The 13,526-nt window shown below is 45.3% G+C and overlaps 2 non-coding genes and 1 pseudogene across 2 annotated transcripts; 1 reads left to right on the top strand and 2 right to left on the bottom strand.

Moving 5' to 3' along the window:
* The first annotated feature begins 7,860 nt into the window (after positions 1 to 7,860).
* Positions 7,861 to 11,301, top strand: LOC136473070 (growth-regulating factor 9-like; annotated as a pseudogene).
* A 975-nt stretch (positions 11,302 to 12,276) lies between these two features.
* LOC136512439 (small nucleolar RNA snoR126) lies at positions 12,277 to 12,370 on the bottom strand. The gene has a single exon (XR_010773091.1). It is a non-coding gene; the product is annotated as a small nucleolar RNA snoR126 (small nucleolar RNA).
* Positions 12,371 to 12,665: 295 nt separating this feature from the next.
* On the bottom strand, positions 12,666 to 12,762 carry LOC136512454 (small nucleolar RNA snoR126). Its single transcript, XR_010773094.1, has one exon. It is a non-coding gene; the product is annotated as a small nucleolar RNA snoR126 (small nucleolar RNA).
* Positions 12,763 to 13,526: the final 764 nt, after the last annotated feature.

Here is a 13,526-nt window from a genome sequence, read left to right as displayed (position 1 = left end):
TCCGCCCGGCCGGCCGGTTCACGAAAGCGAGAGCGTCTGGAGTAAATAGCCCATGCCACGAGTGCCCGGCCCCGGGCGTTCGTTGGCATTGCACTGGCCGAGGAAAGCAAAGCAAAGCCGCGGACGCCGAACGCGCGCGGACAGGAGCTGGAGGGGCGAGGAGGGCGACTTGAAAAGCGTCACCTCTGCCTCGTGACCGCGCAGCGCAGCAGCTAGCAGCGGCAGGCCGGTGGACGCGCGGATGGAGGGAGTCTGCTGCGGGCGGGCGGCTGCCCTGCCAAAGCTCCCTGCGCGGCAGCCGTACTTTGTTTGCCTTTGGCGGACCCATATGCCATGTTTACGCACAGCGCCGGGCTGTGGAGGAGTAGGATGTGGTCGTGACTCCCGGCTACCACCGAACACCACGAAGATCCAACCAATGTCACGTTCGATTGGGCTTGTTTGGCTTATAAGACATATTTTTTCAGTCAACGAACAATGTTTTTTTCTCACTCCTAATCAGTCAACAATACTTTCAATCATTGCTTATCAGTCAAACAAGCCCAAACAAACAGGACGTAAGCCGGGCCTAGTCGCGGTAGGAGTGGCTCCTCCTGAGTCCTGTTACCAGTATTACTGTGGCAATTACTCTCTCGTGTTTGTGCTTGCTTCAATGGAGGCCTAAAGGTGCAAAAGGATAGGGGCGATAGGGGTATCCGGAGACCCAGGACCTGTTCGGCTAGTATTAAAGTCGGCTCATAAGCTGACTGAAGCTGTTTTGTTGCGAGACAAAAATACTGTAACCAGCTACAGCTAATGAGTTCAAGCGAACATGCCACCAGCGGATAAGATCTTCGTAAATGTCAAGTTAGCCTTATGTACTTACTACTAGTACATGTAGGTGTAAGGCTCAATCAATCTTACTGTAACAACCTCACTAGTCTTTACTCCACAAGGTTTCACCGAGATGGGGCACATCTTTTACCATCACACACAAAGACAGGCCCAAGCAGTAAGGGTCTGTTTGGTACGTTGTTGAGCTCAGCCTGGCTCGCATCCTCCCGCCAGGCCCTGGCAGGCCTGGCCGAACGCATGCAACTAGCATTGTTTGGTTGCTCGGTTCAAAAGAGCCTGGCTGATGTGAGCTCTTGTTTGGTTACCTGTATGGATAGACAGATGGGACAGATAGATGCATGTTAGGGTGTTTGGTTGGTTGCATAAACTCAAGGTTCGAATACCTCCTGCATCATGTGGTGAGTATACCTCCCAACCTTCATGTGCTTAGTTTACACATGATTGACTACATCAGCTTAACAATGACCATAACTAACAACAGAATTACAACACTATTAACATAACATCTTTTGACTTAAAGGAGGCAACTTCTTTTTCGGCCGTCCCATGGTTCTTCATTCCCTTATCTCCCAAATTGACATCTTCTTTGTCGGCCGTCCCAAAGAAGGCAGCAATAGCTTCTTCTTTGGTCTTGTACTTCTTGAAGAGTGCTCCAGGAAACACATTCACATGTTCATGGCACTCCTCCCAACTTGTAAAAATCCCAGTCTTTCGTCCACAAGTAACAACATACCAGAACCAAAAAATAGCAAAGAGGCATATGCTCAGATGTTCCAAACAGTAATTGTAAATAAGGCATGTGCTCAGCCTAAAAAGAAAACATCATTGGCATGAGGCATTAGGTGCCTGCAGCGAGATTGTGAGGGAACATTCAGTGAGGGTTCCATCACCAAGCATTAGGGTTTCAAAATGAAGAGGAAGAGGCAAAGGGAGGGGGAGAAATCACTTGCCTGTATAGCCTCAGATCCACAGCACCTGCAGAGAGAGAGAGAGGGGAAGGTTTAGGAAGCCATGAATCGATGAACTACTGAGCAGAGAAGAGGAGATCGAGGTGGAGCACATACCTCTCCGAAGGTGCTCCCACGGCGAGGGAGTGGTCCTAGATCCGGCGAGGCAACAAGGCCAGATCAATCAAAAAACAGCACAGGCAATGAACATGTGCTCAGATCAATCCAAAAATATCACAGGCAATGGACAAGTGCTCAGTTCAGTCATAAATCATCACAGGCAATGGACATGTGCTCAGATATAAGAAAACAAACATCACATGCAATAAGGCAAGTGCTCAGAATGAAATTGTACAAATCACAGGCATAGGCTGGTGCCCATATAAAATTTAGAACCACAAGGTTCACATCATTGGCAATGGACTCATGGTCAGATTGCCACCACTAGGTTGATCTAGGTTGTAGGTGCAGGGTTATTTAAGACACTAACTATATGTTAGTGTTAGTAAGTAAGCTATGCAGGATCAGATCAACTGCACAAAAGAGAAGGTCAACCAACTACACATCCACCAGCTGTAGTTAGGTATGCACAAAAGAGGCCACCACTGCACAGGGACAGGCACTGCATCAGAAGACCACCATGATAATGCAGGCACTGCACAAAAGGATCAACCCCAAGCTGTGAAGCCTTCACATGTAGTAGTGCTTGGCCAAGTAGGTCTTTAGCCACAGCTCACGGTGGTAGTCAGACATCTTGACAAAAGCTGAATCCAAGGCCTTGTTGTCCAGCAGATGGCCATAAGCACACATCAGTGCTTCTTCAGTGAAGCCTGGCACAAACATAACAGCACCATACAGCTCAGGGTGGGAATCCTCAACCTTGGTCGACCTAATAGCATCAGCAACATCCTTCACTGCCTCTGCCATGCCAGTGAACAGAACAACATCCTCTTCTGCCAGCATGGATCTCTTCCTCTTGTTACCAACTCCTCCCTCACTCTTCGTATCCTCAGGAGTCACAGTCTTGCCACTGTTCAGGATCTCAGTCTTCAGTGAGCTCTCAGCACAGTCAGATGGTGTGCCAAGTGGCTCATTGGAGCCCATAGCCCACTTGCCTGTTGCCTGACCATTGGCAAAGATGACCATCATCTGCTTGTAGTGTTGTATGGGCTTGTTGAGCAGTGTAGCATCATTGGGGTGGTCCTGCAAAATGAACTGTCCCTTGTTAGCCATAATGACAAAATGTTTCAAAGAGTCATCTAACAAATCAAGTTGTAGTATCATAGGTTCTTGCTCACCTTGGTATGACCATTGTAGTGTTCCTCCTCAAGAACAATCATGCAGTTGTCCTCATCCCACTGAGCTCCACTAAGGTCCCTCAGCTTGGACAGTTTCACCCACCTCTGCCTCCACTTCCTCAGGTGGTTGTACACCTAGGTACCACTAACTTCATGACCACAGAACTCTTGCAGAGCCTTTGCCACCTTGTTCAGGTGCACTTCTTTGAAGCCCTTATCAGTCCTCACTCCAGTGGTAATGAGCTAGCACATCTGCTTCAGCACAAAGGCAGACATGGGCTCAGTCCACCTTAGAGAGGTCCTCTGCTGAGCAGGTTCCTGTGATGCTGGTATGAAACCAGTCACATCATCCCCAACAACCACATTGTCACCAGCCAAAAGACCACCATCCAGTCCAGGGAACACAAGGTCATCAGCAGGCATCATCTCCTCAGCCATAGCCTAATTCATCATTGCACATGCCCAGAGCCTCAGCACAAGTGTTTTGTATCACAGAAAAAACATCATTGCACATGCCCAAAGCCTCAGATCAAGTGTAGTATCACAGAAAAAAACATCATTGCACATGCCCAAAGCCTCAGATCAAGTGTAGTATCACAGAAAAAAAAACATCATTGCACATGCCCAAAGTCTCAGATCAAGTGTAGTATCACAGAAAAAAAACATCATTGCTATTGCCCAAAGTCTCAGATCAAGTGTAGTATCACAGAAAAAAAACATCATTGCTATTGCCCAAAGTCTCAGATCAAGTGTAGTATCACAGAAAAAAACATCATTGCTATTGCCCAAAGTCTCAGATCAAGTGTAGTATCACAGAAAAAAAAAACAGCATTGCTATTGCCCAAAGTCTCAGATCAAGTGCAGAATCACAGGAAAAAAACAGCATTTGTCCATGAATAAAATGAATTACAGACAACTTAATGATACATAATAGAACTCTAGATTCTAGAAAGACCCCTATTAGCCCACATGTGATTAGCCCATTCATCCCTCTGAAGTGCCCAGGCAGCATTGTCATCCATATGAGCAGGATGGGGCTGACTGTTTGTGTCATTTGGTACCCAAGAGAACTCTTCTGGAATAACCTCATCAACCCCAAAACTAAGGATCCAGTTATGCATTATACAACATGCAAGTACAAGCTTGATTTATGTCCTCAAGCGATGGAATGGTTTGTTGGTGTCAATGATGCGAAAACGGTTCTTCAGAGCCCCAAATGCCCTTTCTACAGTTACTCTCAAACTAGAGTGCCTCAAATTATACAACTCTTTTGGGTTGGTTGGGTAGTTCCTATTCCCATATTCTTTAAGATGGTACCTACAACCTCGATAAGGAGGAAGAAATCCAGGCCGACAAGCATATCCAACATCTACTAAGAAGAATTTGCCTAAAATAAATGTGGAGTTCAATTAGATTCATCATTTTGTAAGTTACATTTGCTTCTTATTATCACAGTTGATTTAATTACCTGGTGGAACCCTCAACCCATCCTCTCTCTGTAATGCATCAGCAAGAATTGTGGCATCATGAGCTGATCCCTCCCAACCAGCCAGCACATAGGTAAATTTCAAGTCAAAGCTAACTGCTGCTAGCACATTTTGTGTGGGGGCATTCTTTCTACCCCTAAATGCAGCTTGCATCTTGGCTGGAACTTGGGCAAATACATGAGTCCCATCAATGGCCCCAATGCAGTCCTACATGGCATCCAAAATTGCATAGTAAATTGACATGAGCTAATGCAACAATATCCTAGCAGTTATATGACAGGTTTTTTTACCTTAAAGTAAGGATACCATCTATGGCTGTTGCTAATCTTTACTGGTGTCTCATTACTTGGAGGTCTAATCATCTCTTGTCTAAGCTCACCAATAGCATACAACACGTCTTTAAAATGGCGGTGGACTGTCTCTATAGACCTTCTCCAGTTTTGCTTTACAACTCTAAATCGTTGGTTATGACCAATAATATAGAGAAACATTGCAACTTGCTCTTCAACACAAGAATTTATGTTGTCAGCAAGTAGCTTCTTCTCCCTAAGCAAGTTGCACAAACTAAAAAAGGGTGCCCTTCTCATTCTAAGCATGTTCACACACTCTATATCATTGTAGTTGTAAATTAAGTTCAAGTTCCTTTGGCGCTCCTCATCCCTAATGCTCATTGGACCATAACTGATCTGAGGCCGCTGACTCTGAAGCATTCTAAGTCTAGCAAACAGCAGGGCATACATAGCAGTGATAAGAGCAGCAGCACGAGCAAAAAGAATGCGTCTCTTCTCTTCCAAGTCCATCTAGAAAAAATGAATGGAATTTAAGGACAAATGCTCAGAATGACAATGTCATCATCATGGACTTGGACAAAAGCTTAGAAAAAGGATTCATCATATACTAGAACATGCTAAAAATAAGACTTTCATCATCACAGACTAGGGCAATAGCTCAGAAAAAAGGCATCATCATAGACTAAGGCAATAGCTCAGGACAAAAGGAATCATCACAGACTTGGACAATAGCTCAGACAAAATGGCAACTTCATATACTTGCTCATAATATCACAAAGTAGGACATGCATCCGAATCCAAGAACGCAGGACTCACTATCGCACGGTACAGATTAGGGGGGAGGCGAGAGGGGGAGTAGATATACAAAATACCCACGTCAACAAGCAGCAGCACCAGCAAAAGCCCAACCCAGCAGGTGAGGGAGCTCAGATCTGCAAGCACACAAGCAAAGAAAAGAGGATTAGCATACACAAAATAGGATTTTTACTTGAAAAAAAATAAGAAAACAATATGAGACCTAAGAACAAGGATCCATACCGCAATAACAGCCAAGAAATCAGATCTGGTGTGCCTGCAGCGAGATCAACAAACAATGGTGACCTAGGGTTTCAAATCGCACAGAAAAATGGAGAAAGAGAAGGGGAAAAACTCACTTGCTTCAAGAGGACGCAAATCCACGACACCTGCAACAAATCGAGATAGAGGGTAGGCATTAGGAGGCCACGAATCCATCAAGAACACCGGGGGGAGGAGGAAGAGGAGGTGGAGCTTACCGGCGGCGCAGACGGGGAGCGACAAGAAGAAGAAGAGAGGGAGGCGGCGGGAGGGAAGATATATAGGCGGTGAATGGCGGGAACGGGGGAGGTAACCCTAGGATCTTCGCGCCATCTCCCCGCGCACGGAATCGCCAGGCGCGCGAGCTCGCGGGAGCACGGAGCGAGCCAGGCTGAAGAAAAACGGCCGATTTGGGCGTTCCTCGCGAGCCAGGCCAGGAGAGGGCTTTTGCACGAGCGGAGCCTGGCTCGGGACGGTGGCCAGGGAACCAAACATAAGCAGGCTGCATCCGGAGAGCCTGATTTGCCCTTATGCGGACAACCAAACACGCCCTAAAGTTCCTTTCTCACTCTCACCCTCTCTTGGAGTCGATGCCCCACAGTTTACAGCGTGTGAGTGTGAGCTCCCGTCACATTTGCTTGCCTCTTCGTCCTGTACTGGCCATCACATGGATGAAGCCCCGCCATTTACTTCCTCGTATTTACCTGCAAGGATACAAAAGGCCCTAGTTATTGAACTACAAGTACCAGTACTAGTTTGCAGAAGTTACTCACGCAACGTACCGCCCCACACACACAGTTATTTGCCTCATTGGCCTTCTTAATTAACCCCACATGTAATTGCTTGCTCCCATGACATGACTATGTACTCCCTCCATCCCTTGAAACAGTTCGTTCTGAGGGTTGGGAGCGTTTTCACAAATGAGTTCGTTTTAGGTGGTCCACCAGTTCCTTACACGAGTTTGCCCCCGCATTAACGCAGCCCCATCGTTTCAAGCGCATGCAGTCATGCATTAAGGCCTCCTCGTTTCGAAGAGGCCTGAGGCCTCTTTGGATGCTGTCTCCAGTACCTCCGGCGCCAGGCAGAGACCCCAGGGTTCGATTTTCATCGTCTTGGGCTGAGATTGGTTGCCTGACAGTTCTCTCCTAACAAATCAGCTGTATAAATTAGCACAAGCAACTTTACAAACAGGACATAATGGAGCTCGTGCCTGACTCCATGGCGCCGGAGCCGCTCGCGCCTCACTCCATGGCGCTGGAGGACATGGAGCTCGTTGCTGACGCTAATGAGGATGGCTCCGTCGCGACCACAAAAATACAAGTACGCGCGCCTGCACAAATACGAGTACGCGCGCCTGCACAAATACGCATGTCTATACGTACGCGTGCCATGCAAAAATCGCAAAAAAAAAAAACCAGCAAGCGTGGGATCGAACCCGTGACACTTGCCCCAGAGCACAACTCGATAACCAGTCGGAAACAGGGAGTTATTTATTCATTGAGTGAATGCCCGATAAGCTATTTAATAAGGACAAACATGAAAAAAAATAAACTCTAATTAATCACTCCATGATATCCTAAATCATGTCTAAAACTAACTTTTTTAAGGGATGGAGAGAGTATGAAATGAAATCGCTGGAAGAGAAAAAAAGGCCAAGCTATTACTATTTATTATGTCTTGCATGCAACAGCAGTACACCACGCCTTTTCCCTTAAACTTAAAGGTTGAGGCGAGGACATGACATGTGAGTTCACTCACTTCACACCAATGGCGATGAAAGAAAACCCAGACAGACCTATTTTCAAGAGGCAGGGCCCGTAGTAGGGCCTTTCGGTTTTGATCAATCATACTACGTGTGGGGTTAGTAGTACCTTTGGTTGTGTAGATTTGAGATTCTGCTTTAACAACACACTGCTACACCATCCGTGGTACGCGCTGTCAACTCACTACTGTCACTGTCATGGTCTTAATAACAACAATAAAAACCCTAGAAAATGTTGTACCATAGCAGTATTCAAAAACTCCCAAAAGGAAATCTCTCAAAACTCATCCAAAGCCAAAAGAATGGATGAAAGGACTGGTGCTATTTAAGGGCCACCCCCCTAGTCCCTCAAAGAAGCCACCACACACACCCTGCCTCCCTCCCACCAGAAAAGCACACCCACCTTCTCTCTCCCTCTCCCTCTCTCCTCAAAACCAACAAGCCTGTCCCCAACAATGCACACCAGCATCCACTCTCCCATCAGCAGGCTCTTCTTCTCCCCCAAACCCGAGTGCTGAGTTTTGTGCTGCTGCTGCTGGTGCGGCTGTGGGCATGGAGCTCGGAGTCGTCGGGGATGTGATGGGGCTGCAGCAAGGCATCGCCATCACCGCGCCACCACCCAGGGACAGCGACCTGGGTCTTCTCAAGCGAGCAGCCCTCACCCAGGCAGCGGCTGCTGCTGCTGCTGCTCCCTACCCCTTCCTTGACGAACAGAAGATGCTCAGGTTCTCCAAGTCGGCTCACACATTGCCCTCAGGTCTGGATGCCTCCTAAGTCCTCAACAACACATTTTCTTCCATCATGCCCATTCATTCTTCCTTCCTTTCATACGCACTGTAGAACCAAGATGTCGTGCCCATTCATTCCTTCCTTTCATACACACTGTAGAAGTAGAACCAAGATTCCATTTTGCATGTTCTTGGATGGATGGATATGTTATCTGCAAAAAAAAAATGATAGACAGCGGCAGTAGTGTGTTTCCCTATTGTACTAGTAATGTTCAAAAAGAAAAGCAAAAGTCAAAAGGAGAACAGAGGTGCAGCATTCATGGAACTTGATGAGCTCTCATGAATGCTATGCTACATGGAGGGGCCTAGCGTGGCGGCCATAGGGATTTGCACAACGCTAGAGCTCTCCCTGGGCCCTGGGCCCTGGGCCCCTCACAAGGCTGCCCTGTAAACATTTCAACTGCTTTTAACCTTTACACTTTTGTCTTGGCGCTCCCTTCACCATGCACGTCTCTGGAGATAAGGTTGCTGTTTTGCTTCAGCATTTCAGATTTGGTAGACTAAATATTCTCCTTTTTTGGCCTCAAATATTCTCTGTTCGTCATCATCTAGGCTTGGATTTTGGAGGCCTGAGCGAGCAGGCTTTCCTGCTGTGCAGGACCAAGAGGCCATTTACTCCCTCGCAGTGGATGGAGCTGGAGCACCAGGCTCTGATATACAAGTATCTCAATGCAAAGGCCCCCATACCTTCCAGCCTGCTCATTTCAATCAGCAAGAGCTTCAGATCATCCAATAGAGGTATGCATGCATGTTCTGAATCAGAAGACTAAGGTTCTCCACTTCAAAACTACTAGCACTTGCAATAGACCAAGATAGAAGAGAAATATTTATTTTGCACAAATGAATGCCTTATGCATATTCTGAATCAGAAAACTAAGGTTATCTACTTCAAAACTACTAGCACTTGCAATAAACCAAGATAGAAGATAGATTACTTTGCACAAATGGATGCCTTTGTAGTGTTACATGGTAAATAAAAATGTTGGCAACTCTGTAGTGTCTGTAACTACCAAGTCATTAACTTAAATAGATGAATGTTATGGAACTACAAAGACATTACATTCAACTAGAGCCGCACTAAAATCTTACCATCATTTTGTACCCAAACAATCATATGCCATAAAGAATAACCACAGTATTGCTTTGGATATAAATGTAATCAGAGCTTGACAAACTTCTCTAATGCAGTGGGCTGGAGGCCTCTCTATCAAGGCTACACAAATGCAGACTCTGACCCAGAGCCTGGAAGATGCCGACGGACAGATGGAAAGAAGTGGCGATGCTCCAAGGAGGCAATGGCTGATCACAAGTACTGTGAGCGGCACATCAACAGAAACCGCCACCGTTCAAGAAAGCCTGTGGAAAACCAACCCAAGAAGACCACCAAGGAGGTGCCTGCTGCTGCTGCTGGCTCATTGCCATGTGCTGGGCCACAAGGTAGCTTGAAGAAGGCAAAAGTTAATGACTCCAAGCCAGGCACTGTCAGCTATTGGACAGATAGTTTAAACAGGTAAATACTATATTCTTCCACCAGAGTCATCTCCTTATATGAGGCACCCTATTTTAGCATCATATCTGGATAATAAAATCCCAACTTAATACTTGTGCATCCTATTAACAGCATCGATGATGTTACATTTTGGAATAGCTATTAGTATGTTACATTCTGGAAAAGTGTTAGTATGTTATGGTTCTATATAAGATTATTTTGATTTTAGTTGCCACTTAGCAGTCATAATAATTCCCATTTCTAAAACCTTCTCATTTTCAGGACAATGCTTGAGCAGAGAGAAAGCAAACCAACCGACGGAAGACAACATCTTTGCTGCTTAATTCTACGAATAGCCAACCCACCCTGTCCCTGCACTCTCAACTGAAGCAGCAGAACAAACCAGATAAGTTAGGTCCCACACTGGAAAATGAGTCAGACACAATATTGAAAGCCTGGGGAGGCAACCAGCCTAGCCACAAGACCATTTCCTCCACACAGCGCCATGACGCTGACTCCCTCCAATCAGTCCTTCAAAATTTCAGCCTAGCCCAGAATGAGAAAATGGAGTCAGAAAAGAACAAATATTCTGATTCCATGCTAGTTTCATCGACTTTCTATTCTGCAGACGGTCCACGATCTACCTGCCTTACACCTAACATGACACAAGTACAGCAGGATTGCATATCAAGCTCTTGGGAGATGCCTCAAGGTGGACCTCTAGGCGAGATCTTAACAAACTCCAAGAATAGTGAGGACTTAAGCAAGTGTGAATCAAGGTCATATGGTTGGTTATTGAATCTTGACCATGCACCATGATTCCTCAATCCATGGAGAGCTTGACATAGATATCTCACCATGGAAGCAAACAATGGTCAGAAAAAGAAGGTTCAAATGACCACATTGTTTACCCCATGCATGCTCGCTATCTACATTTGTATTTCTGTTTTGTAGTATTTAGCTAGTTGAATTATCAGTTCTTCTGAATCTGGCTGTATCTTAAACAAATTCTAGTTTGCATCAGATGATATCTTGCTTGCTATATGTTTCATGTTTAACTTTCAACAGGAACTTCAGAGATCCATTTTGATCAACAGAAAACTGTTTGAAGAACCAGCTCTAGTAAGCAAGGTTCCAAAGAACTACTTTAGTTATGGACATTTTTCTCACTTTTTTTGGACATGCAGGAGAGCTGCATCATCATTATATTAAATCAAATAAGAGTTTAGAAACCCTGGTTACACCCCAGACACACCCTTAATTATATTTATCTCATGGACTACTGAAATATAGATTTAACGCATGAAGATAAACATGTAACTGTCATTGCAGACATTGAGGTCATTTGACCTTCACAATGGCTGCAACGGTAGGGTTAGATTTGACAGGAATAACACAGTACCATTTGTAGGAAACCCTTTGATAAGTCACAAAACTAACTACTGCAACCGCACAGTTATTCATTTCATATAGAGAACTTTAAGAGTGCATTTCCAAAAACAAACCTGCCGGGGTTCCAAACATAACTCCTGCTCAATGGCTATACCGATATATGGGATTCATGTATGATAATTCGAACCGTGGCCTCGGTAGGAACAGCAGCCAGGTGGCCACAAAAGGACCCATGTTCATGTATGACAATTCGATGGCCACAAAAGAATCCAAGTTCATGTATGACAGTTCGATGCAAGATTGCAAGAAAAGGATCCATGACCGCTCATACTGAGTCACTGACATGATCATCCAGAACAGCTATGATGACATCTCCGCGCGTCTACCTGGCGCTTTTATTAGCCTGTACTCAAAACCAGCGAATGGGGAAATATTCACCTGTACTCAAAATGCATCTCCGCGCGTCTACCTGGCGCTTTTATTAGCCGCCTTGCATGCAAGCGAAGCCCTATTGGCGGCAATTAATACCTCACTGAGCGATGATTGATGCAGTCAGTCAGTGCCCACGATTATTCCTGATAGAAGGATCATGGCACTCCGGAAGCATTCTGAGAATGCAAAAGACTGATAAGCAGTGCAGAGCAATTTATCCATCTTGAGAACTAGCCAAAAATCACAACAGACAAGGTAACAACTAGCATCATTTTGGAGAGTATTGTCACCATAAGTGAATAAAGAAATCAAAACTAAGCTAAACAAAACTCAAATAAGCCAGGGACAACAGAAAAAGGTCATACTTTTCGTGCGAAGCATAAAGATAGGTAATACTGATATCTCATCCAGAAAATATGGTCCTTGAATAAATCAAGTCTCAACATCGAGAAACGAACATTTTTGTTATCACAGCCACCCTAGAAAACATACTCATCTGCGCTGGCTCAGACACGCATAAAGGTCATCAAAGTTTGGAACTTGGAAAAAATCAAGTATCAGGATCGAGAAACGTATGTTTTCGTCATCCCAGCCATGCCAGATGAGCCAAAGACACTACTAAGAAATCCAATCGACACACATAAATACAAGATGAAATATATCCCTTTGTCATTTATCCTGTCAACTGCAGATAAAAGGATATTTGCACCCTGATCATCCCACGACCAATATCAAATAAACAATAGTGCAAAATCCTTAGTAGAGCAAAAGTTTCAAGAACACAAAGGATCAGACACGAAACCGCCTCTGCCAGGAAGTAACCAGCAGGAATAAAAATTGAGGATGAAAAGATCAGCAGAAAGGTTGGTAAACAGGGACTCTGCATTGCATTGGCTCAGACACGCACAAATAAGGTCATCACGATTTGATCCTTAAATGGCATTAAGAATCATAATCAACCAAATAACCTTTTTGTCATCACTGCCATGCAACAGCAGCAGAGGCAGATCTACTCATCACCAGGTCCCAACTAACATTGATTGAAGAGAAAAAAATGGCTACAACATAGAGCTGCAGCAATCAAATTGATGTGCGAGGGTGCGTAACCAGAAGCCCATCGTTTATACGGGCTGCGGCTATTAGAGCCCCAGATTGATCTGGGAGCGGCTGGAAGAAGGACACCATGGCCATCGAATCTAGAAACCACAGCTCCTCGTAAATGACCAACCTCCCATTAATAAATAGGTGGAGGAAAAATTCAAGCAAGAAAAGAAAGTGTGATCAACACGACAAACTCTCGATCTCAGCAATCTAGAGAAGGCAATATCTATCCAAATCGATAGGCTGCGATGACGAACTGAGAGCAAAGAGGAGGGCGTTGGGACAGATTAGGTCAACGCGCATGTGTTTTGGGGTCGAAATAAGAGAAACTCAAAGAGCATCCATAAAACTTGGATAAAAAACAACTCTCCAAAAAAAAATTGACCCCCAAAATACAACCGTACCACAGCAGCTACCCAAAATACCATTTTTTGAAACTGCCATGTCATTAGTTATTTTCATCGAGTTTCTCCTGACTTCATCGGATTGCAAGGTTCAGAGCCATTTCCCGTCGTACCACCCATGTGCCGGCCACAGAGCAGTCGTCAAGCCAGCCAAGGCCAGCAGCATCCAGCCGCCCAGGCCGGACATGATGCAGGGAGGTAGCCGTGGCAGTTGCCAGTCAACCAGGAAAATTGGCTGCCAGCCAG

The sequence above is a fragment of the Miscanthus floridulus genome, chromosome 1, assembly GCF_019320115.1.
Source record: "Miscanthus floridulus cultivar M001 chromosome 1, ASM1932011v1, whole genome shotgun sequence".
In the NCBI taxonomy this organism is placed as follows: Eukaryota; Viridiplantae; Streptophyta; class Magnoliopsida; order Poales; family Poaceae; genus Miscanthus; species Miscanthus floridulus.
The sequence above is the reverse complement of the archived record's forward strand: the minus strand, read 5'-3'. Positions and strand labels throughout refer to the sequence as shown.